The 22,458-nt window shown below is 42.3% G+C and overlaps 2 protein-coding genes across 4 annotated transcripts in view; one reads left to right on the forward strand and one right to left on the reverse strand.

Moving 5' to 3' along the window:
* LOC124787643 (T-cell immunomodulatory protein) overlaps positions 1-22,458 on the reverse strand; it is a 439,315-nt gene that overhangs the window by 407,184 nt on the left and 9,673 nt on the right. The window lies entirely within an intron of this gene.
* LOC124787644 (transmembrane protein 47) overlaps positions 1-22,458 on the forward strand; it is a 375,006-nt gene that overhangs the window by 175,589 nt on the left and 176,959 nt on the right. The gene's annotated exons all lie outside the window — the stretch shown is intronic.

A 22,458-nucleotide genomic window follows, 5' to 3' on the forward strand; every position in this document is an offset into this window, starting at 1 on the left:
AATATTGCCGTGCCCGCTTTCGTCACGTAACCTGCTTGCCCACCGACTAACTGTACTGCGATCGACAGCAGCATCTGCATACACCACTTTCAACCTCTTGTGGATGTTTCCAACCGTCTCGTTTTCACAGCACAGGAATTCTATGACAGCACGTTGCTTCTGACGAACGTAAAGTGTAGCAGCCATCTTGAAGACATGCTGTGACGGCGCCACTCACGGGAACAGGTTGAACTATGTTTGAAAACAAGCGGAAAGGATGTATCTACATACTGTAAAACTTTCACACATGCAGAATGGAAACTGTGTTTTTACAAAAATAGTACGCATTTCTTTTGGAGTGACCCTCTTTATTAGTTGGAAATGGGAACAAATGTATGAAGGAAGCCAGCCATGTCCATAAATGATGGATTGGTAAAGCTGGACTAGTAGCAAAGCTACTGTCTGAGGCTTCCACTCTCACCGCATCACTTTTTAACCTAAGTCTGCTAGTCTATTGCAAGACTAACTGGAGGAATGAATGCAGCTTCTACTAGGTTAGCATCAACTATTACAGTGGATGGCATAAAGGACCCTATCTCCAGGCATTGTAGTGTGTGATGCAACAGTTGGTAATTCTGAGCATGTCTTAACATTAATGCTTTATTAGGTGGCTAACATCAACAGATTATTAGTTGTTAAAAAATTATATTTGGTGATGTGTTTTGGGTGAAGCCCGTCATCAAAATATTTGCTAAATGAAACTTAACTGCCATGAAAGCCCCGCACAATGCACACGCAACATTCTTTTGGAGTGACCCTCGTACATACTGAGACATCAAAGGATCACTAATTTAATACTGCAGGGAAGTGTGGGAGTAAACATCGTAGAGGGAGACAGAGATGAATACAGTAAGCAGATTCGGAAGAATGTAAGTTGCAGTAGGTACTGGGAGATGAGGCCTGCACAGGATAAAGCAGCATGGAGAGCTGCATCAAATCAGTTCTCGGGTTGAAAACAAAACTCACATCATCTTGGTAAGGATTTATTCACAGAAATTTAGCTGTAGTATGTAATGTCACGTTATTAGTACACGTTTGGCAGTGGGGTGCTAGTTTCGCTACCAGATGATGTGAACCCTGCTTGAAGGACGTAGTGTGTCGTTTCCACGCTTTTGACATTGGACTTGCAGCCCCCTCCTCACGGTAGAGTACCGCAGGCGGTGCATTACGGCGCTGTCTGCGGAAACGCGGCACGGCTCTGTACCGGGGGGAATGTGTGGGAGCAGCTCGGCGACGCGAGACAATTGCGGGGGGCTGGAGCTTCCGGCGCTCGTCGAGTAATCCGGCCGGCGGCGGCTGTGGCCGAGTGGCACTTGTTCTGGCCGGCAGCGGGCCGGGGCCGCCCTGCGCCGCGCCGTCAATCGATACGGCGGCGCCGGAGCGCGCGCGGCGATCTGCGTGCGTGCGCGGCCGCTGCGAGCAGCACGCTAACAGGATTAACGATTGGCTGCGCGCCGAAGCGCCACGCCTGCCACGCCGCACCCACCCACGCGCCGCTCTGCCCCCATTGTGTCCGCGCCCCCGAATCTCGCAGACACTGGAGCAGCCGCGTCTCCGTGACGTGCGTGCTGTCACCTCGATCCCACGCCGTTGTCCCGCTTCCGCTACCCCAGCGTCTGTCGAGGCGCAACCACGTCAGATAGCACTTGTAACCCGCTGTGTACGAGGTTACCTCTATGGTCTTTACGTCGCTATGTTGTGGTCTTCAGTCCTGAGACTGGTTTGATGCAGCTCTCCATGCTACTCTATCGTGAGCAAGCTTCATCATCTCCCAGTACCTACTGCAACCTACATCCTTCTGAATCTGCTTAGTGTATTCATCTCTTGGTCTCCCTCTACGATTTTTACCCCCCACGCTGCCCTCCAATACCAAATTGGTGATCCCTTGATGCCTCAGATCATCTCCTACCAACCGCTCCCTTCTTCTACTCAAGTTGTGCCACAAACTCCTCTTCTCCCCAATTCTATTCAATACCTCCTCATTAGTTATGTGATCTACCCATCTAATCTTCAGCATTCTTCTGTAGCACCACATTTCGAAAGCTTCTATTCTCTTCTTGTCCAAACAATTTATCGTCCACGTTTCACTTCCGCACATGGCTACACTCCATACAAATACTTTCAGAAACGACTTCCTGACACTTAAATCTATACTCGATGTTAACAAATTTCTCTTCTTCAGAAACGCTTTCCTTGCCATTGCCAGTCTACATTTTATATCCTCTCTACTTCGACCATCATCAGTTATTTTACTCCCCTAATAGCAAAACTCATATACTACTTTAAGCGTCTCATTTCCTAATCTAATCCTCGCAGCATCACCCGATTTAATTCGACTACATTCCATTATTCTCGTTTAGCTTTTGTTGATGTTCATCTCACTTATCGACCTTAATGACAGTGAAAAATTAAACCGCGTGTACCTAATGGAAATTTGGGAAAAGCAATCGTCACCGAAGTTAATCTATCGGTAAAGAGGGAGGAAAGGGTTACATCTAATTGAAAGGAAAAATGCAAATGAAACTGGTGGAAATTAATTTTGAAAAGGGGTAAAGTTAATAAAGAAAGTAAATGTGCGGCCGTTACGTTAACAATTAACTAGCGGTAATTAGATATTTGAGATTTGGGGGAAATCACGGTCGCCAGTCCTAAGGACAATTACTATAGTAACCGAAAAAGAAAGGTTATTACACATATAATTAACACTAGAAGCGTGGCAACTGAAGGTTGACACGTGTAGTGTGAAAACTGAAAGTTTGTCAGAAGTAATAAATTTCGCTACACTCTGACTTAATTTAGCAAAAGAATTAATAAAACCGGAAAATCGAAAGTTAATTTAGTGACTGAAGTTAATAGTGAGCTTTCTTTCTGAAGCACATCGAAATCCAGTAAAATACGGTTAGTCTTGGACTACCTCAACAATCATTTCAAAAGCTACTTGAATCTACGCAATTTAGAAAGAAGAGATTTAACTTTGAACTTGAATTAAATGATTCTGAACAATTAACAATAGGAAAATTTAGTACGTACCAAGCTGAGCTGCAGTCACAGGTAAGCTAAAATACGGTAACAAAGCTCGCACTCTTAATTCGTGCTTGTGTAATCTGAATATTGTAGCCAGCTATTAATGCCATAATTGAACTTTGAAATTAAAGCAGTGAAAACGAGTTAGCTATATTACTTTAATGCTGGCGTTTGAATTTCAACGACACTCGGGTTCATTTCGGAAAACGAAGGGACTCTGCTTGGTGATGCAATTGGGACAATGAGCAACAAACGTTCATGCTAAGTTGCTGTAATTATAGTTACGAAAATGGAACAAGATTAAAAGCTGAGGTCTGCCATACAGCTCTAAAACTTTACGTGCGTCCAGTCTTCCTTGTCGGTTGATTGAAGGTTTGAAGCCGTCGGTCGAGGAGGTGGCGACAGTCACTCATTGTCGGCCGTCGCTGTTGCAGAAGCTGGATGTTGACGCGCCTTCTTCTCGACACGGTCACCAGGCGAAACGGGCTCTTGATGTGCGCTAGTTAATGTTTCCCGTCCGCGACACCATGTCAGAAACTATCATCGCGAGTCGAGCGCAATTACATGCTGCCAAACCCCGAAAGCGCGGCAACTCGCGGGAGCGTCACACAACACACCTGCTCCACTCGCTACTCCCGCCAGACTCTCCCTCAGCCCGCGCTCCACGCGGCAGAGTTAACACTACCAAAGATCCTACACACTTTGATTCGTCACACGACCTATCGACGTAATCGTTCGATAGCAGTTTTCCCTATTCAAGACCCAGCGTAAAAATACAAATAATATTTACGAAACAAACCAATTATACATCGACACGAGTGCATAAATATATATATATACAAACAGTAAAACAATTACAATATATAAAGAGACAGAAATGTCATATCTTGAGGTAACAAAACAACGAAAAAAATAATAGTACAATAGATGGAAATAGGAGGATATGCATTTCCGGCGTTACACGTGCCCCACATTGTCTGAGGATGTTCGTGTAACGTAAACAGACTCAGAAAATGTCCCAAAAAAAAGAAACAGCGGAAATGCATATGCTCAAAACATCAACAAAATTTAGCATTCTTCTAATTAACCATAAACCAATTTTTAGACAATAATAATTGAGTGGAGACACTCCTAATCTTATTCCACTCTGTCATCTTGCACAAAATAAAACAGGTTGACAACATATTAAAATTCATAGAAAATATAGATAATGGTTTAGCTATTCCAAAATCATTAAAATTCGTAACACTATGAGGAATGGAATACTATTTGCAAAATTAATTAGATTGCATGGTCATAAAACCAGGTAGATCAAAATACGCAAATAAATAATTAAATAGACTACACATTTTATATAACCTTTTCATAATTAATATTCTCGTCACGAGAATCTACTTAACGCTAAACAAGAAAATAATACACATCAGATCGAAAAAAACATAAATATTGACAGTAGAATTCTTTCAGCTGTCCAGGAAGAAAAACAATTCCGCCTTCCGTACTCGCGAGTACAAAGGATGCCGACAGCGGCACAAGAGCCAACAGCGGCACAAGAGCCGACAGCGGCTCGCCTCGCCAGTATTGTTGCGCCCGCGTGTGCGGCACGCTTGATCTCACTCGCCCTTGTGACGGCGTTTCCAGAACGTCCGTTTCACTGAATTCTTTAGGAAAAACTCACTCCCGAGTAATCTCAAGGAGTCCCTTAATACTATCACAGTGGATAACTCAACACTGTCCATCATCACACGCATGTACTAGCCTGAAACTTAAAACAGCGTCTAAGTACATCGGCAATGACTAGTAAAACACATATTCATGAAATCTTACAGCTAGTTACAAAATCATATTTACGTTGCTTAATCTACTGTGACTCAGCTGAAAACTTAAATTAGCAGCTTGGATTTTTCAATTGATAAATAATCACTCTCTCTTAAATCATTTAGTCAAAATTAATTACTTATTAATTACAACTTCTTTAATGTCCTCTTGGTCAGTCAAAATCATGGCAATCTAGCAAACCTTAAATCTTACACTCTATATTTACATATTGTACAAATTACCCATTGTGTGGTATTAATCGATCCTAGGTTGGTACAATTTCAAATCTATTATATTTCGTATACCTAACAGCTTTCCAGAGCTTGGATACTCTAAGCAATAAGCATTTGTGTGAGGTATACCAATGACTTTATATGGTCCATTATAAACAAACTTAAATTTAGAGATTTCATTGTCTGTCTCGCTCGATTTCTCATGAGCTTTTACAAGTACTAAGTCTCCGATCGCAAACTTAGCAAAACGCGCTTTAGCGTCATGACGACGTATGCGAGCATCGGCTTTAAGCTTCATTACTTCTCGCAAACGATCTTTTTTCACACCAATACTAATGTCAATCCGTGGAGGGAATTTGATTATCTCTTCCACTAAACTTTTACTTCTGTCATCCAACAGGATTTCCTCTGGAGAAAATCCCGTCGATTCATGTCTCAAGGTGTTCATAATTCTCTCAAATACTGCTACATATTTGCCCCATGCCCTATGGTTGTGATGGCAATAGGTACGGCACAGTCGGCCTAGCTCGCGCATATACCTCTCAGCGGGATTCCCAGCCGGACAATAAGCTGAAATATGGATCACATCGACCCCATTACTTTCCATGCCTTCATTCCACAACTTAGAAGTAAATTGTGCCCCATTGTCTGATAGAATCGCCTTGGGCTTACCAATATGAACAAAATAATCGTTCACCAGCTTGCTATAGACCGCTTTGGCTGTAGCTTTCCTAATCGGGTATAGTTTGATGAACTTGGAAAAAGCTTCTAGCACTACTAAAATGTAGGCAAAGTTTCCTGATGACTTGGGCAAAGGTCCGTACAAGTCCACGCACAGTAGCTCAAAGGTGTCGTTAGGCCTTATACTTTGCATAGGACCACGACTCGTACAGTTGGTAACCTTCACCTTCTGACATAAATCGCAAGTTTTCACTCTGTCAGTAACTCGTTTTAACATGTTGTTGAAATGCACTACTTCACTCAGCTTTTCCGTACATTTCTTTGGTCCACAGTGACCATACGCCAAATGGTAGTAGTCTATTATTTCCCTGACGTATTTGCTGGGCCAGCATACCCGCCAAATATTACTATCTTCACCCTTACGTATGTACAAGATATGATCGTATATCTTGTAATACTTCGTTAATTTCTCTCCTTCTGGACTCTTTTCATCATATCGGGTTTTCACCATATTTAAACAACCATCCTCGTTCTGATGACGACGTAGATTCTTACAGATGTTCATTATTAATTTACGTCCCTCAACTTCTTTAAAATAGTACAATTTGACCACTCCATCTGCCTCATCTTTCAATAGACCTTGATTAGACTCGGGCAACCGCGACAGCGCATCCGCTACGCAATTGTCGGTCCCTTTTACGTAACAGATGTCATAGTTAAATTGCTGTAAATACAGCGACCACCTAGTCAGTCTTTCGTGAAGTAGTTTACAATCCTTCAGATAAGTGAGCGCCTTATGGTCCGTATGAATAATCACCTTACGGTCTCATAGGTAACCCTTGAACTTCTTGAATCCCCACACGATAGCGAGACACTCTTTCTCAGAAATCGTGTAGTTTCGCTCACTTTTTGATAAAGTTCGACTCGCGAACGCTATCGTCCGGTGTTCCTTATCCTCTCCTTTACCAACTTCTTGGAACAGTTCTACCCCCACCCCGTAATTCGACGAATCCGTTCCCAGATGGAAGGGTAGCGATAAATCAGGATGAAATAGTATGTTAGATCTTAACAACTCGTCTTTTAATCTCTCGAAAGCGGTCTGACACCCGTCAGTCCACACAAACGGAACATTTTTGCGTAAGAGGTTATTCAAATTTTCATCATTAAACACTTGTCCTTTTACAAATTTACGGTAAAATCCTGTGAGCCCTAGAAAACTTTTTAACTGTTTCCTAGACTTGGGTGGAGGACAATTCCTTATTGCCTCTAGTTTCTCTGGGTCTTTCGTAATACCAGCAGTGGTAATTACATGCCCTAAAAATTTCAGTTCCTGCTTCACAAATTCGCATTTCTTTAGCTTTAGAGTCATTCCGCCACGGCGCAATGCTCTAAAAACTTCATCTAACAGGTCACAATGGTCATGCCAAGTGGCATTGGCCAACAATAGGTCGTCAACATATACAGTTAATCTTGAACTCAAAGCCGGTCCTAGCACTTTATCTAGGGCCCTGATGAATACGGACACAGATATATTAAGTCCAAACGGCAGTACTCTATACTGATAACACCTGCCCGCAAACAAGAAGGCGGTGTATGGCCTAGATTCTTCTTCGAGTTCTATTTGCCAGTAACTAGCCGTCAGATCGAGGCTAGTCATGAACTTAACGTCATGAAAACGTTGCAAAATCTCCTCCATACTCTCTGGTCTGTCTGTTTCACGTTGAACGACCCTATTCAACGTGCGTGCGTCAATCACAATACGCACACTACCATCCCGTTTTGCTACAATGACCAAACCGTTATTGTATGGACTTGTACTTCTTTCAATCACTCCCCATTCGATCATCTTATCTATCTCCCGTTGCACTGCTTCCTTTTTGGACAGAGGTATAGCATACGGTCTCACGAAGAATGGTTCGTGCGGAATTACATGCAACTTGCATTTATATCCTTCCACAAGACCCGGTTTGTCTGAAAACACACTCTTATTCCTCATCATCACTTCATACAGGCCTCGTCTTTGTTCGTGTGTTACGTTTGACATACCGTCTACAATACTTTCCAATTCAGTTTCTACACTATTGTCAGTGCCGAGATTCCTCACATTACAGTAGTTCAAATTCATACCTACATCAATACCATTCGGCCAGTTAACAATGTGTATAGGCTGGTATTGCCTATGCACACCGTCTCCTGCCTCGTCAAAACTAACTACTATTGTTTTATCTTGGGACGTACATGTCAACGTTTTGCTTTCGCAGTTAATCACTGCACGGTACTTTAACAGCCAATCTAACCCGATAATTACTTCCGTAGTTAAGTCTGGCACGACGACAAACTCTTGTTCAAATCGTGCCCCACATATCTCGAAGTTGACAAAAATCTGTTTTGTGACCGGTTTACTGGCCTTCCCAGTAGCACCGATAATTTTCACTCCTGTTACTGGCATAACTACGATGCCAGGTCTGTCTTTCAGTAACTCAAATATTTTCCCAGATACAGCACTCAATTCTGCACCGGTGTCAATCAACACGTTTAGTTGTAGGTCGTGCATATTAACAGACACTACTATCTGTCTACACTTGTCCTCGACTGTTTCTTTATTTTCCCACAGTAAATCCTCGTCTATATCCAGGTCATTCCAGAAAAAACCATCCGGCTTTGATCCTAAATCCGGCTTATCTGGCGGCTTTTTCAGCCTCTGTTCACATACAGTTTTAATTTCAACACGTTTGTCCTGAGGCTTAGTCTCTAGCTTCGCCTCCAATACCGAAACCTTTTCCTGTAACTCGTCAACTAGTGAGTGTTGCTTTGCTATCAATTCACTAATTGTCACCTTCGTTGATTCCTCTTTGGTCAGATTGATCTCATCTGCCAATCTACCTGGAGGAATGTGCCCAGTCGCATCTGAAATTACTTCCTCTGGATCTGCGCAACCCACACTGCTATCGTCTGACTGTATAATGTCAGCTCTAACCTCATACACGCTGTAATCTATGTGCTTTTCTACCAATCGTGTCCGGCTATCACTAAAATTTTCGTAATCTTTCTCCTTAATACTCTCGCAATGTTTAAACTGGAGGTTTGCGTCGGATGGGTCGGCTACTTCTACCACTATAACTTTCGGTAAAGTCTGCCGGTTAGGGCCAGAACTTTCCGTTACTACTTCAACATCTAACTTCTGCGGGACGAAACACGACGAATCTTGCTCGTGCTCCCCATTAACATCAACTATTTCTGGTAAAGTCTGCCGGTTAGGGCCAGAACTTTCCATCACTTCACAAATACTATCTTCCTGTGGGACGAGACGCGGCAAATTCTGCCCGCGCTCTCCATAAATGCTTCTCCCGTACAGGCCCCTATAATCTCTTAGTTCGTCGTATAAGCGACCGAACTGCCTTAACCAGACCTCATCCCTCTCTGCATCCCCTCGCTCGATGACGGACGTTTTATCCGACATCTGATCTTCTCTCAACAATTGCGAATCATTCTTAAACTCAATCTCCAGTTCCGCTGTGGGTATTACAGCTGGCACCTTATAATCGATTTCCGGAACACTACTTAAATTGTTCTCACTGACAGTGAATGTACCTTCTACTGCCGTGTATACAGCTGATCTACTACTTGTGGGCGCACTCCTTTCTCTTAACACTGGCACACTCTCCCGCCGTTGATTATTCCACACGGAATTTTCATACCGACGACACCTGGGTTTTCTCCTGCTATTGGGCCGCCAAAATTTCTCCACGCCCGGTCGGCCCCTCACCGGCGCGGCTAATGGTTTCCCTGTCTCGTCCCAGCAGATACGCTCCCCGGATGCTGCTGAGGCGGCTGATCACACCCTCTGGCGTTATTACTATTCTGTGAAGCCCGTATCACGTTAGTATGATACTGGTTTCCGTCATTCCTGCTATTATTTGCATTGTACCGATTGTTATTACGGTCCGAACCATTATTGTTATTGCTGCCATGGTTGCGGTATGCATTATTCCCGTGGTTATCGTTGTTGTGGTTGCTGTGGTACCCGTTGTTGTTACCACGGCCTCTGCCACTGTCGCGATTATTGCGCCAATTGTCCTCGTCCTCCACTCTTTCCAGGAAATCATTGATTGTCCTGTAATTGCTTCCTACGTATCGTTTTGTATCATCTGGAAGCTTCTTGTAGAGTTCCCAGACTATTTCGGATTCCGTGCGGCGATCACGCAAATATTCCAACTTGCGGATCCAGCCCTCACAAAACTCCTTCATCGAGCCGCGCGAATTCGCATCGAAAGGCCTCGATACGACAAATTCGCGCCAGACACTTTGCTGTTTTTGCTCTGACCAGTATTCAGCCAGAAACAAATTTTTAAACTCGTCAAAAGTCAGGTTCGTAATGTTGAGGTTTAGGCCCCAACGCTTGGCATCACCAGCCAACACATCAATAACCGCATTAATTTTTCTCTCATTAGTCCATGATTTGGGTAAAACTCTTTCACAATTTTTAATGAAATCCGTCGGGTGTATACCGCCTTTTTTCAAGGGGTCGAACCGCTCCTCTTTCGTCAACAACTCCGAACTATGTGCACAGATTGGCACATAGCTCCGTTTTTCGTCAAGTTTCCTTTCTAATTCCGACACCCTCGTAATCACTTGGCAAGTGGTTGTCACAAGCGTTTCCACTTCCCTCTTTTTCTCTTCGCAGGTGTTAGCCTGCTTCGTCACTTTGGTATCTACTTCGGATACTAAAGCCTTTAAAGTTTCCACCTTCTGTTGATCCTCTTTTCTCACTAATTGAATTTGTTCCGTCACCTTATTCTCGATGATCGGAGCAACTGCGTCTCCTACACTTTTCTCGATTCTGCTAATTTCGGAATCAAAACGAGTATTTATGCTCGCAATTTCCGCCTGAACGCCTATCATTTCCTGTTTAAGGTTACCGATTTCGGTATTAATCACGACAATATCGTCTTTGATTTTATCAACTTTTGTGTTAACAACTTCAACATTGTTGTTAACAACATTAATAGCTTTGTTCTGATTGTCTAGCATTCGTTCAATTTTTTCAGACAGAGCTACTTGCTTGGCAGCCTGAGCTGCTTGCTCGGCAGCCTGAGCTTCTTGCTTGGCAGCCTGATCTTTAATTTCTGCCGATTGACTCTTGATTTCGTTAATCAAAACATTCAATAAATCAGTTAAATTCCCGGAAACCACCGGTTTTACTTCCGTAGCGGCTTCCTCTTTCATTGTCGCCCCGTATTCGTCATCAAGGGATTCAGATTTGATTTTCACTTCCGATTCCGAAACATTTTCTATAGTCTGGAATTCCATTTCTGCTCTTTGTTGCGTTTCGGCGGTCGCATCTTTCATGCTAGCCGCCTGCCCCGGAACAATGGGTACCGCTGTGCGCGTTTCCCACTGTTCGACCGATTGTTCCGTATCCAAGTCTACCAAATTTTGGTAATTGTTGCCTTCACTCATTTTAATAATTTTCAATTTAAATGCAAAATCTCAACTCTAATTAGGATTCCGCACACGAATATTCTCGCTGACGTATCGACCATTTCGTAACCAGTACTTTGTTACGAGATTTGCACAATGCAAAATTCGTGTCCAGAACAACCTCAAATTTGAAGATTGTCCTGTCACCAGGTCGCCACGTGTAACCTCCCCCCTCACTTATCGACCTTAATGACAGTGAAAAATTAAACCGCGTGTACCTAATGGAAATTTGGGAAAAGCAATCGTCACCGAAGTTAATCTATCGGTAAAGAGGGAGGAAAGGGTTACATCTAATTGAAAGGAAAAATGCAAATGAAACTGGTGGAAATTAATTTTGAAAAGGGGTAAAGTTAATAAAGAAAGTAAATGTGCGGCCGTTACGTTAACAATTAACTAGCGGTAATTAGATATTTGAGATTTGGGGGAAATCACGGTCGCCAGTCCTAAGGACAATTACTATAGTAACCGAAAAAGAAAGGTTATTACACATATAATTAACACTAGAAGCGTGGCAACTGAAGGTTGACACGTGTAGTGTGAAAACTGAAAGTTTGTCAGAAGTAATAAATTTCGCTACACTCTGACTTAATTTAGCAAAAGAATTAATAAAACCGGAAAATCGAAAGTTAATTTAGTGACTGAAGTTAATAGTGAGCTTTCTTTCTGAAGCACATCGAAATCCAGTAAAATACGGTTAGTCTTGGACTACCTCAACAATCATTTCAAAAGCTACTTGAATCTACGCAATTTAGAAAGAAGAGATTTAACTTTGAACTTGAATTAAATGATTCTGAACAATTAACAATAGGAAAATTTAGTACGTACCAAGCTGAGCTGCAGTCACAGGTAATCTAAAATACGGTAACAAAGCTCGCACTCTTAATTCGTGCTTGTGTAATCTGAATATTGTAGCCAGCTATTAATGCCATAATTGAACTTTGAAATTAAAGCAGTGAAAACGAGTTAGCTATATTACTTTAATGCTGGCGTTTGAATTTCAACGACACTCGGGTTCATTTCGGAAAACGAAGGGACTCTGCTTGGTGATGCAATTGGGACAATGAGCAACAAACGTTCATGCTAAGTTGCTGTAATTATAGTTACGAAAATGGAACAAGATTAAAAGCTGAGGTCTGCCATACAGCTCTAAAACTTTACGTGCGTCCAGTCTTCCTTGTCGGTTGATTGAAGGTTTGAAGCCGTCGGTCGAGGAGGTGGCGACAGTCACTCATTGTCGGCCGTCGCTGTTGCAGAAGCTGGATGTTGACGCGCCTTCTTCTCGACACGGTCACCAGACGAAACGGGCTCTTGATGTGCGCTAGTTAATGTTTCCCGTCCGCGACACCATGTCAGAAACTATCATCGCGAGTCGAGCGCAATTACATGCTGCCAAACCCCGAAAGCGCGGCAACTCGCGGGAGCGTCACACAACACACCTGCTCCACTCGCTACTCCCGCCAGACTCTCCCTCAGCCCGCGCTCCACGCGGCAGAGTTAACACTACCAAAGATCCTACACACTTTGATTCGTCACACGACCTATCGACGTAATCGTTCGATAGCAGTTTTCCCTAGGCAAGACCCAGCGTAAAAATACAAATAATATTTACGAAACAAACCAATTATACATCGACATGAGTGCATAAATATATATATACAAACAGTAAAACAATTACAATATATAAAGAGACAGAAATGTCATATCTTGAGGTAACAAAACAACGAAAAAAATAATAGTACAATAGATGGAAATAGGAGGATATGCATTTCCGGCGTTACACTTTCAAGACACTGTCCATTCCGTTCAGCTGCTCTTCCAAGTCTTTTGCTGTCTCTGACAGAATTACAATGTCATCGGCGAACCTCAAAGTTTTTATTTCTTCTCCATGGATTTTAATACCTACTCCGAATTTTTCTTTTGTTTCCTTTACTGCTTGCTCAATATACAGATTGAATAACATCGGGGATAGGCTACAACCCTGTCTCACTCCCTTCCCAACCACTGCTTCCCTTTCATGCCGCCCGACTCTTATAACTGCCATCTGGTTTATGTATAAATTGTAAATAGCCTTTTGCTCCCTGTATTTTACCCCTGCCACCTTAAGAATTTGAAAGAGAGTATTCCTGTCAACATTGTCAAAAGCTTTCTCTAAGTCTACAAAAGCTAGAAACGTAGGTTTGCCTTTCCTTAATCTAGCTTCTAAGATAAGTCGTAGGGTCAGTATTGCCTCTCGTGTTCCAATACTTCTACGGAATCCAAACTGATCTTCCCCAAGGTCGGCTTCTACCAGTGTTTCCATTCGTCTGTAAAGAATTCGCGTTAGTATTCTCCAGCTGTGACTTATTAAACTGATAGTTCGGTAATTTTCACATCTGTCAACACCTGCTTTCTTTGGGATTGGAATTATTATGTTCGTCTTGAAGTCTGAGGGTATTTCGCCTGTCTCGTACATCTTGCTCACCAGATGGTAGAGTTTTGTCAAGACTGGCTCTCCTAAGCCTGTCAGTAGTTCTAATGCAATGTTGTCTACTGCTGGGGCCTTGTTTAGACTTGGGTTTTCAGTGCTCTGTCAAACTTTTCACGCAGTATCATATCTCCCATTTCATCTTCATCTACGGCCTCTTCCATTTCCATAATATTGCCCTCAAGTACATCGCCCTTGTATAGACCCTCTATACAGTCCTTCCCTGAAGTCTAAATCACTTTGTTATACGAAGTCCGATAATTCTTGTTGTACACTGCGACATATTTCATAGCATTCTGCCGCATTTTAACACGATCGACCACCAACCCAACTTATCGGTCTCCTACAACGACCTCTGCACCTGGTTTCGTCATAACGGGAAAAGTACGGCAATAACGTTCAGAGGCAGAATCAGCTGGAAGTGTTATTTAAATCCGATGTTAACTGCAGACTAAACACGATAATTTTCACTCTTGCTACAGTCTTCGTGCTTTATCCCACCTCAGAACAATTAGTATTCTGAGGAACAATGCAATCTAGCATTGTACCATTATTTTTACGAGATTTGCGGGATAAAAAGTCACACTACGCTCTCACAATTTGAAGAATAAACATCTTCGTGATAACGTAACGACACTCTTGTAGCGTCTGCCATTGAAGTTTTTGGAGCATCTCCGTAAAGCCCTTAAACGAGCCCGTGATGAAACACGCCGCTCTTCGTGGAATCTTGTCTCTTTCTTCTGTTAATCCTACTTTGCAGTGGTTCCAGGTTGAAAAAAGTCTTTTGTAATGCACTTCTTTGGCGTATCACTTACGTTTCTTTAATGTTCTTGTAATGACGCACAGCCTGGCGCCTGCTTTTCTTAAATTTTTTTTTTTTTTTTTTTTTTTTTTTGTCTCTCTATGCGGCGATTCCACTTATGCAAGCCTGACGTTTACTCAGACGTCATGAGGTAGTTACTGTTTACAGCGATTTTCATCAATATCGTAATCGAACGGTAATGGATCTTGTATATTTATGCATAACACGTTAAATTTACTTACGTTCGGGTCAACCCGCCAGTCACTACACCATCATCGAAATCTGCCGGTCTTCCTGCAGTTCGCAACGAATCTTCCGCCGCTGCTACCTCCTTAGAGGCAAGCGTATCATTGCGAACAGCGTCATGAAGATTCCTACTTTATACACATATCATCGACATAAATTGCAATCAGTAACCATCGATCGCACACTGACATTTTAGCAGCACCACACGAATCTATCAAAGAAGCTTGACTCTAGATTAAAACTACTCCCGGGAATAACTGAGAAGCAAATGCAGATGCGCCACGCAATGGTGCTATTTTATTCATGAAATTAGGTGCTGCACATTGTGCCCTGCTTTGGTAAACAGCGCACGTACATCGAAGATAGACGTACGTCTGTATGACGCCAGGAGGACTGTTATTGGCAATGTCATGTGCACTCCAGTTCACTTCTTGCCTCTTCTGTCGAATATTGCTCATCTGAATTTCGCAAGTAAAGCCTACGCCCAAGTTCTTAAGACGGCAAAAGTTCCTATAAACTCTTTTCTAAGTATTTCAAAAAGTGGCTCTAACATTTGCGGTCATCAGTCCCCTCGACTGAGAATTACTTAAACCTAGCTAACCTAAGGACATCACACACATCAATACCCGAGGCAGGATTCGAACCTGCGACCGTATCAACAGCGCGGTTCCGGACTGAAGCGCCTAGAACCGCTCGCCCACTGCGGCCGGCTAAGAATCTCTAACTATATTTCTGAAGACATACGAACAGCTTTGGGTTGATCTTCCGTATACAGACGTTTCGGTTGTTAGAGAGATTGGAAAGAACGCTAGAACGGATGTACACCCCAGAATGCCCACCTCATTCAAGACCCAACGACGAATGTTTCGGGGTTTGACTCCCCGTCGCGAATGCACGGCACTAAACCACTTCCGAATGTGACGAGCATGATGTGGCCACGTCGTGAAGACGTGCGGTTATTGTGAAAGGGCTGTGTATGTCTGTTATGCGGAGGAACAGACAGTACACACATTGTGGATAATCGTCCACTCCATAATTGTACAGGTGGTCTTGGTCTGAAAGACTGGCATGAAGTGACAAGGAGTGCTGCTATCTGGTTGTGTAGTTTACACATTAACCTGCAAATACATAAGATTTTGTAATGTCATATGATGATAATATAATTTATTATTATTATTAACATTTGTAATTTCCGAACAGCTTAAGTCGTCTACTCAACTTGAAGACATTAATAACTATCACAGATTTCGGAGGAAAAAAGAAATTTGTTGTATTGATAGCAAGAAATTGTGGGTGATAATCTTGAAAAGAGGTTGTGGCAATAATCTCTGGACAACCATGAGGAAGAACTTTAGACCTGGAGTGCAGAACTTTATTCCCGGGTTCGATTCCCGACGGGGTCAGGGATTTTCTCTGCTTCGTGATGGTTGGGTGTTGTGTGATGTCCTTAGGTTAGTTAGTTTTAAGTAGTTCTAAGTTCTAGGGGACTGATGACCACAGATGTTAAGTCCCATAGTGCTCAGAGCCATTTGAACCATTTGCAGAACTTTAGCGTGCTTGCGGATTTCTGTCGTTTGCATTTTTTGCAGAGTTTCAGTAATTCTGTTGTTTGTTACGGATTATTTACTTACTTCTGGTTATAAACCTAATTTAATAGGCTAGAGGAGAGTATCTGAGCCGGCCGGAGTGGCCGAGCGGTTCTAGGCGCTACAGTCTGGAACCGCGCGACCGCTACGCTCGCAGGTTCGAATCCTGCCTCGGGCATGCATGTGTGTGATGTCCTTAGGTTAGTTAGGTTTAAGTAGTTCTAAGCTCTAGGGGACTGATGACCTTAGAAGTTAAGTCCCGTAGTGCTCAGAGCCACTTTGAACAGAGTATCTGAGGCAGGAAACAATCAGATCAGTTCATGGCTGCAGTACTCCATTAGATTACGTCCTCATATCCAAAATGATTACCTCATTCACATAAGCTACAATTTTACTCTCTCTCCCCCTTTTTTTTTTCCTGCAAACGGTAACAGAAAATTATGACATGGTTATTAAATTATTCTGATGGCGCGTTTACCCTGCTGTAAATTAACAATCATTTGTAACACTATTCCCAAAATCCATTATCTGCTGCCTTGTGCACGTATCTCTTTGGCATGGAAATATATAAAAATGTATTTTACTGTTTAGACTGAAAATGAAGTGTCTTTACACATGTTCATAATCAGTTTCCACTTAAGGAGTATTTGCGTAGCTCGTGCGAAGTTTTTATCACGAGTGGTGGTAAGTCAGAGCAAATAACGTAAATTTTGTTCAAGGGTTATTAGGGACACTTGATTTTACAAATAACACAAACTTAATCATTTGCTAGTACAATAACTAATTTACCGATTTAGTTTGCATCTCTTGATATTCCATCATCTTTCCGATATGCATCGTGTACATTATTATGACAATTGTGCAACCATCTTAAAGGTGAGTCGGAGACGCAATTAAAATAACTTGAACGCAGTACTGTTGGATAAAGAAGCACATTACTTCTCATGACATTGTTTTGCACAAACTGAGGTGAATTAACAAGGAAGTGAAAACAAAGAAGAATCTATTTTCTGATCAGCGTACACCCTAGGGAATTATGCAGGGATGTGATGCCTGCATCGCTATTTTGCTTGTACGGGGGTTAGCCTTAAAGTTTTGATTATCAACTCGCAACAATACAGGTTCGTAATTTTTATTGTTTGTTTGCAGTTAGATGTCTGCAGTCCTTACGCACAATTAAAACCCCGCGCCATTGTTCCGTAGAACGCCCTAGAGGAACCATACAAAGTGGCGCGCATTGATAAAGCGGTGATAAGTTGCGACGTCATGTTTTGGCGCTTCTAGCTCTGCCTACTGTACTTTGGCACGGTGATTTCAATACGTGCCAGAACTGCAGACATATAACTGTGAACAAACAAGAAATAAATTACGTAAATGTATTTCTGCGAAGTGATAATTAAAACTTTATTACTACATCTTGTACATAAATGACTTCTAAGAATCTGGAAAGAGGGCAATTCTACTTAGAGACTTAAATGAGTTAACAGTATGAGAACGCTTGACTGTGCTTCAGGTAAAGTAATTGTTCAAGAAAGTGAAAGCAAACTGCAAGGGCAGTATATAAGTTGCAGTTCTTGAGCTTTCATATAATTTAAAATTAATAGTATGAGAAGTAATGCATATCTCAGAGTTTAAACGTAGAATGTAATTCTATTTCATTTTTATTTCCCAATATACATGCTGCCACGCCTTGCAGTGAAGCAGCGATTAACGTGGGAGGGACCAATCGATCTCCTGTATAGAGCCACCTGCTAACCGTCAAGGTCTAATGTAATACAGGTTGGTTATAATGAAACCTTTGCTTCTTGAGCCAGTGTAGACGGAAAACTATTTACCGTATTGGTACCTGAATGATGATCAGACTGTACACTGCAGGACTTGCGTTGTAAGTAGTATTAGTTTGATGACTTGACAGTAGGCGCCGGTACTCCTAGGGCGACGTAGGGTTGAAACACAAACATTACTCTGAATTACAGCTTCAGTTAGTCAACACTGTTCTGGACAACGTGAGGAGGGCTTTGATGAAACCAGCAGCAGCAGCAGTGCTGCCCCGCTTCGCAAGTATCACGCATTCAAGGAGTACGAAGAAGTCGTCTTTCCGCACCGGGTTTGAAGAACATGATTTGGAGGTGCGATTTCACTGGCTGTTTGAGAATTGCTCTTGCGAGGGGCCGATGATGAGTTGCGCCAAAAATTGCTGAAGGTACTGTTCCCATGGCTGAGAATGCTGGACGCACTATGGGATCTTCAAGCAGTGCGTGAGCATAGCGAGGGAGGTAGCCAGCATCCCATCTATCATAGACCCTCTGCTGTTCCTGATTTACATAAAGGATCTAGGTGATAATCTGAGCAGCTCCCTTAGATTGTTTGCAGACGACGCTGTAATTTACCGATTAGTAAAATCGTAAGACGCTCAATTCCAATAACAAAACGATATAGAGAGAATTCCTGTACGGTGTGAAAAGTTACAATTGGCTCTAAACAAAGAAAACTGCTAGGTCATCCACATGGGTACTAAAAAAAATGTGATAAATTTTGGGTATACGGTAAATCGTACAAATCTAAGGGCTGCCAATTCGACTGAATACCTAGGAATTACAATTACGACCAACTTAAATTGGAAAGACCACATACATAATATTGTGGGGAAGGCGAAACAAAGGCTGCGCTTTGTTGGCAGAACACTTAGAAGATGCGACAAACTCACTAGACAGCGTACATTACACTTGTTCGTCCTCTGCTGGAATATTGCTGTGCGGTATGGGATCCTTACCAGGTGGGATTGACGGAGGACATCAAAAAAGTGCGAAGAAGGGCAGGTCGTTTCGTGTTACCGTGCAATAGGGGTGAGTGTGTCACTGATATGATACGCGAGTTGGGGCGGCAGTCACTGAAACAAAGGCGGTTTCCTTTGCGAAATTTCAATCACTAACTTTCTCTCTTCCGAATGAGTAAATATTTTGTTGGCACCCACATATGTAGGGAGGAATGTTCATCATAATAAAATAAATCTCAGCTCGAACCGAAAGATTTAGGTGTTCCTTTTTCCCACGCGCCATTCGAGAGTGGAATGGTAGAGAAGTAATATGAAAATGGCTCGATGAACCCCCTGCCAGGCAGTTAAGTGTGAATTGCAGGGTAACCATGTAGATGTAGATGAGATGTTTTGGGTTGCAGCAGAGCAATCCCTGGTGCAGTTTCAGACTGTCGTCACATTGGGCAACGTTTATAAGGCGAAACTTGAACGTAGTATGCAATTGACAAATGTTAACCTCTCATGTGGAAAGTAAAATGTGTTTCTTTCAATATTTCATTGGTTACTTCTCTTCCACATGTCACAAATGTTTCCGCAAAGTTTCGTTATCCTCCGATCACTCGTGTTTCTTGGGGACCCTCTCAGGTAGCGAAAGGTTATTCATAACCACCCTGCGCGGGATTAGCCGAGCGGTGTAAGGCGCTGCAGTCATGGACTGTGCGGCTGGTCCCGGCGGAGGTTCGAGTCCTCCTTCGGGCATGGGTGTGTGGTTTTGTCCTTAGGATAATCTAGGTTAAGTAGTGTGTAAGCTTAGGGACTGATGACCTTAGCAGTTAAGTCCCATAAGATTCCACACACAACATAACCACCCTGTATGTGCGTGACTACTCGTAGTTTTTTTGATATTGCTCACCTTAATGCTTACATCTACGTCTTAACCCACGAGGTGGCCGGTACACTTTATGGGCTGAAAACACGTCATCTCCAGTGTAGTGATAAATTTAATCGCTACTTTGCAGGTTACTCGCTGCTTGTCTACGAAATCTAAGAATGCCAGCCAACCTGTAAGTTAGGACTTAGATGACTCTGTTTGCGAGCTGTATCAACAAGAATACACATAGTATTAAAAACCAATATGAGCTGTACTGTATTTGTACAGGAATGAAGTGGCCAAGATAAAAAAAGAGCGAAACGTTTTGTATTTTGCAGAAGACGAAGATACATAAAGAGCTCTCTCTGTAAAGAAACATATGATTGTACACTAAATGAGATTTAAGGATTCTGTGGCCTTATATAAGGAGTTTAAACTATTATCAGTTATTTGTTACATGGTCTCTAGATCATTAAACGATTTTTATCCGGATGATGTGAAACGAATCACTTTACAGGTTATATATAGTGTATGGGATGCGGTTATGAGTATCGTTACATTCTGACCATTTTCAGCGTTCTAAATAGCTCACTGTCTTAAATTTAATAAGAATAACCAAATTAGTCTCTAATATTTGTCATGCAACCAGCTACCCAAAAAATGTTTGAGAATGGCAGTGAATGAGGCGTGAGCCTCTGAAATGAGAAGGGAGGGAACCGGCATCAGATCCTTAGTTGTAGATAAACGAAAGGGCAAACGTAGTTTCATTGGTAGTTTTCTAGGAAATAGCACTATATTTATGAAAGAGATTACTTTCGAAATAATTGCACAGCCTACATTGGAATTCAAATTAAGGTGTGGCATATTATATCGAAACACCGTACATTTATGGTATAGGAAGACAGGCAGCACTAATATCACAGGCTTGTTTGCCTCATAGAATGTGACACACACAAACATAAATGTTTTCCGATTTTTTTTAATTAAAAAAATTTTTTTTCGTTTTTTCACCCGTCGTCTCTCTCGTCCTACACGCACTTAGAAATCCCATAGACTGGGAGGCAAGGTTGTAGGACGCTTTTGTGAAGGCTACGCGAATGATGACACTATATTTGGTAGGGAAGCTTGCGTAGGCAAGTACCGCCCGTGTTACGGGAGAGTGTTGCATGTTGCATAACGTGATGGGGCTACCAGTATTCGTAACTTCGCTGCGTATGTCCGAAAGATGTCTCTTACATTATCTGGAATGCTTGTTAAATGGCCCCTGGGGGCAGAAATCACCAATGTCGCGGTTTCCAGAGAGAAGTAAATACTTCCTGTGTACATTTTGTAGGCTAGCGCTACCGTGCCACTTGGCGCGCAAAGTTCTTACTGGTTTTGTTGGCAGTCTTCCTATGTGGATGAATTCTAAGATGTTATTAATATTGTTTGACCTTCATGGTGATCATGAACAAGTGACTTTTACTACCAGTTATTTATTTCGTATTGATATAAACAAGTTGGGCATACAGTGATCACAAGTGGATGTTATAACATTATAAATAGTTCTTTATATGTGATATATCATTACCATGGAGAGCTGCATCAAACCAGTCTCAGGACTGAAGACAACAACAACATCATTACTATATAAGTAGCAGCCAGTATTCGTACCTATTTACTGCTGCTAATTGTAATATCTGCAGTAAGTATAGTTCTATCAGAGATGGTATGCCCTTGCTATCTAAGAGTATTGAATTGTCTTTAAAGAACCAGTGATCGCTGGTCGATTGTTAGAGAATAATTGTGTTTCCTCTGATGTATTAGCTCTGTTTACCTTTCCATCTGTACTGCACTGAAAGTACCTTCACAATATTGCTAATGTAGACGGTTTGAATGTGTGCCTTACTCGGAAACAAAGTTCTTCCATTCTTCTGCGGCACTTGCCGTTATCAGTAATGCCCAGTTTACTCTTGACCCTCTTGCATCTATTCAGTACAACTCCGGTAAGTCTCTGGTTTCTTTCCGACAGCGTTAGTTGTAAGGTAACAGTGATACACACCAATGTAGATAGGTTTGCTGATGAAGAATTGGCCAACGAACATCTCGTGTAAAGGGTTCACTGAGAGTGTAACAGAAGAGCGGCTTCACGAAATTATGCTGAGCTGCTTCCGTAGCGACAGGAACTACATCACAGTACTTTTGCATCGGTGCTTTACTTTGTTTTTTTTTGTGTTGTACGTTTTGGTGATAGCGTATTTCAAATTTTCTCTCTGTTGAGTGTATTTTCACAGAAACAGAGCTGATTGGGCTAACAAATCGAATAAATATGTAACTTTTTAGTCTGTAGCGAGCCCCCGTAGACCACATAACCTTCATTCTAAAGTACTCGGGTTATATATCTCGGTTACTTCCGAATTTTTATCGGTGAAGCTCACGTTCACGCTTTATGTGCACCGAAAGAGAGGGGTGGTTGTCG

This window comes from Schistocerca piceifrons, chromosome 3 (genome assembly GCF_021461385.2).
Source record: "Schistocerca piceifrons isolate TAMUIC-IGC-003096 chromosome 3, iqSchPice1.1, whole genome shotgun sequence".
Classification (NCBI taxonomy): domain Eukaryota; kingdom Metazoa; phylum Arthropoda; class Insecta; order Orthoptera; family Acrididae; genus Schistocerca; species Schistocerca piceifrons.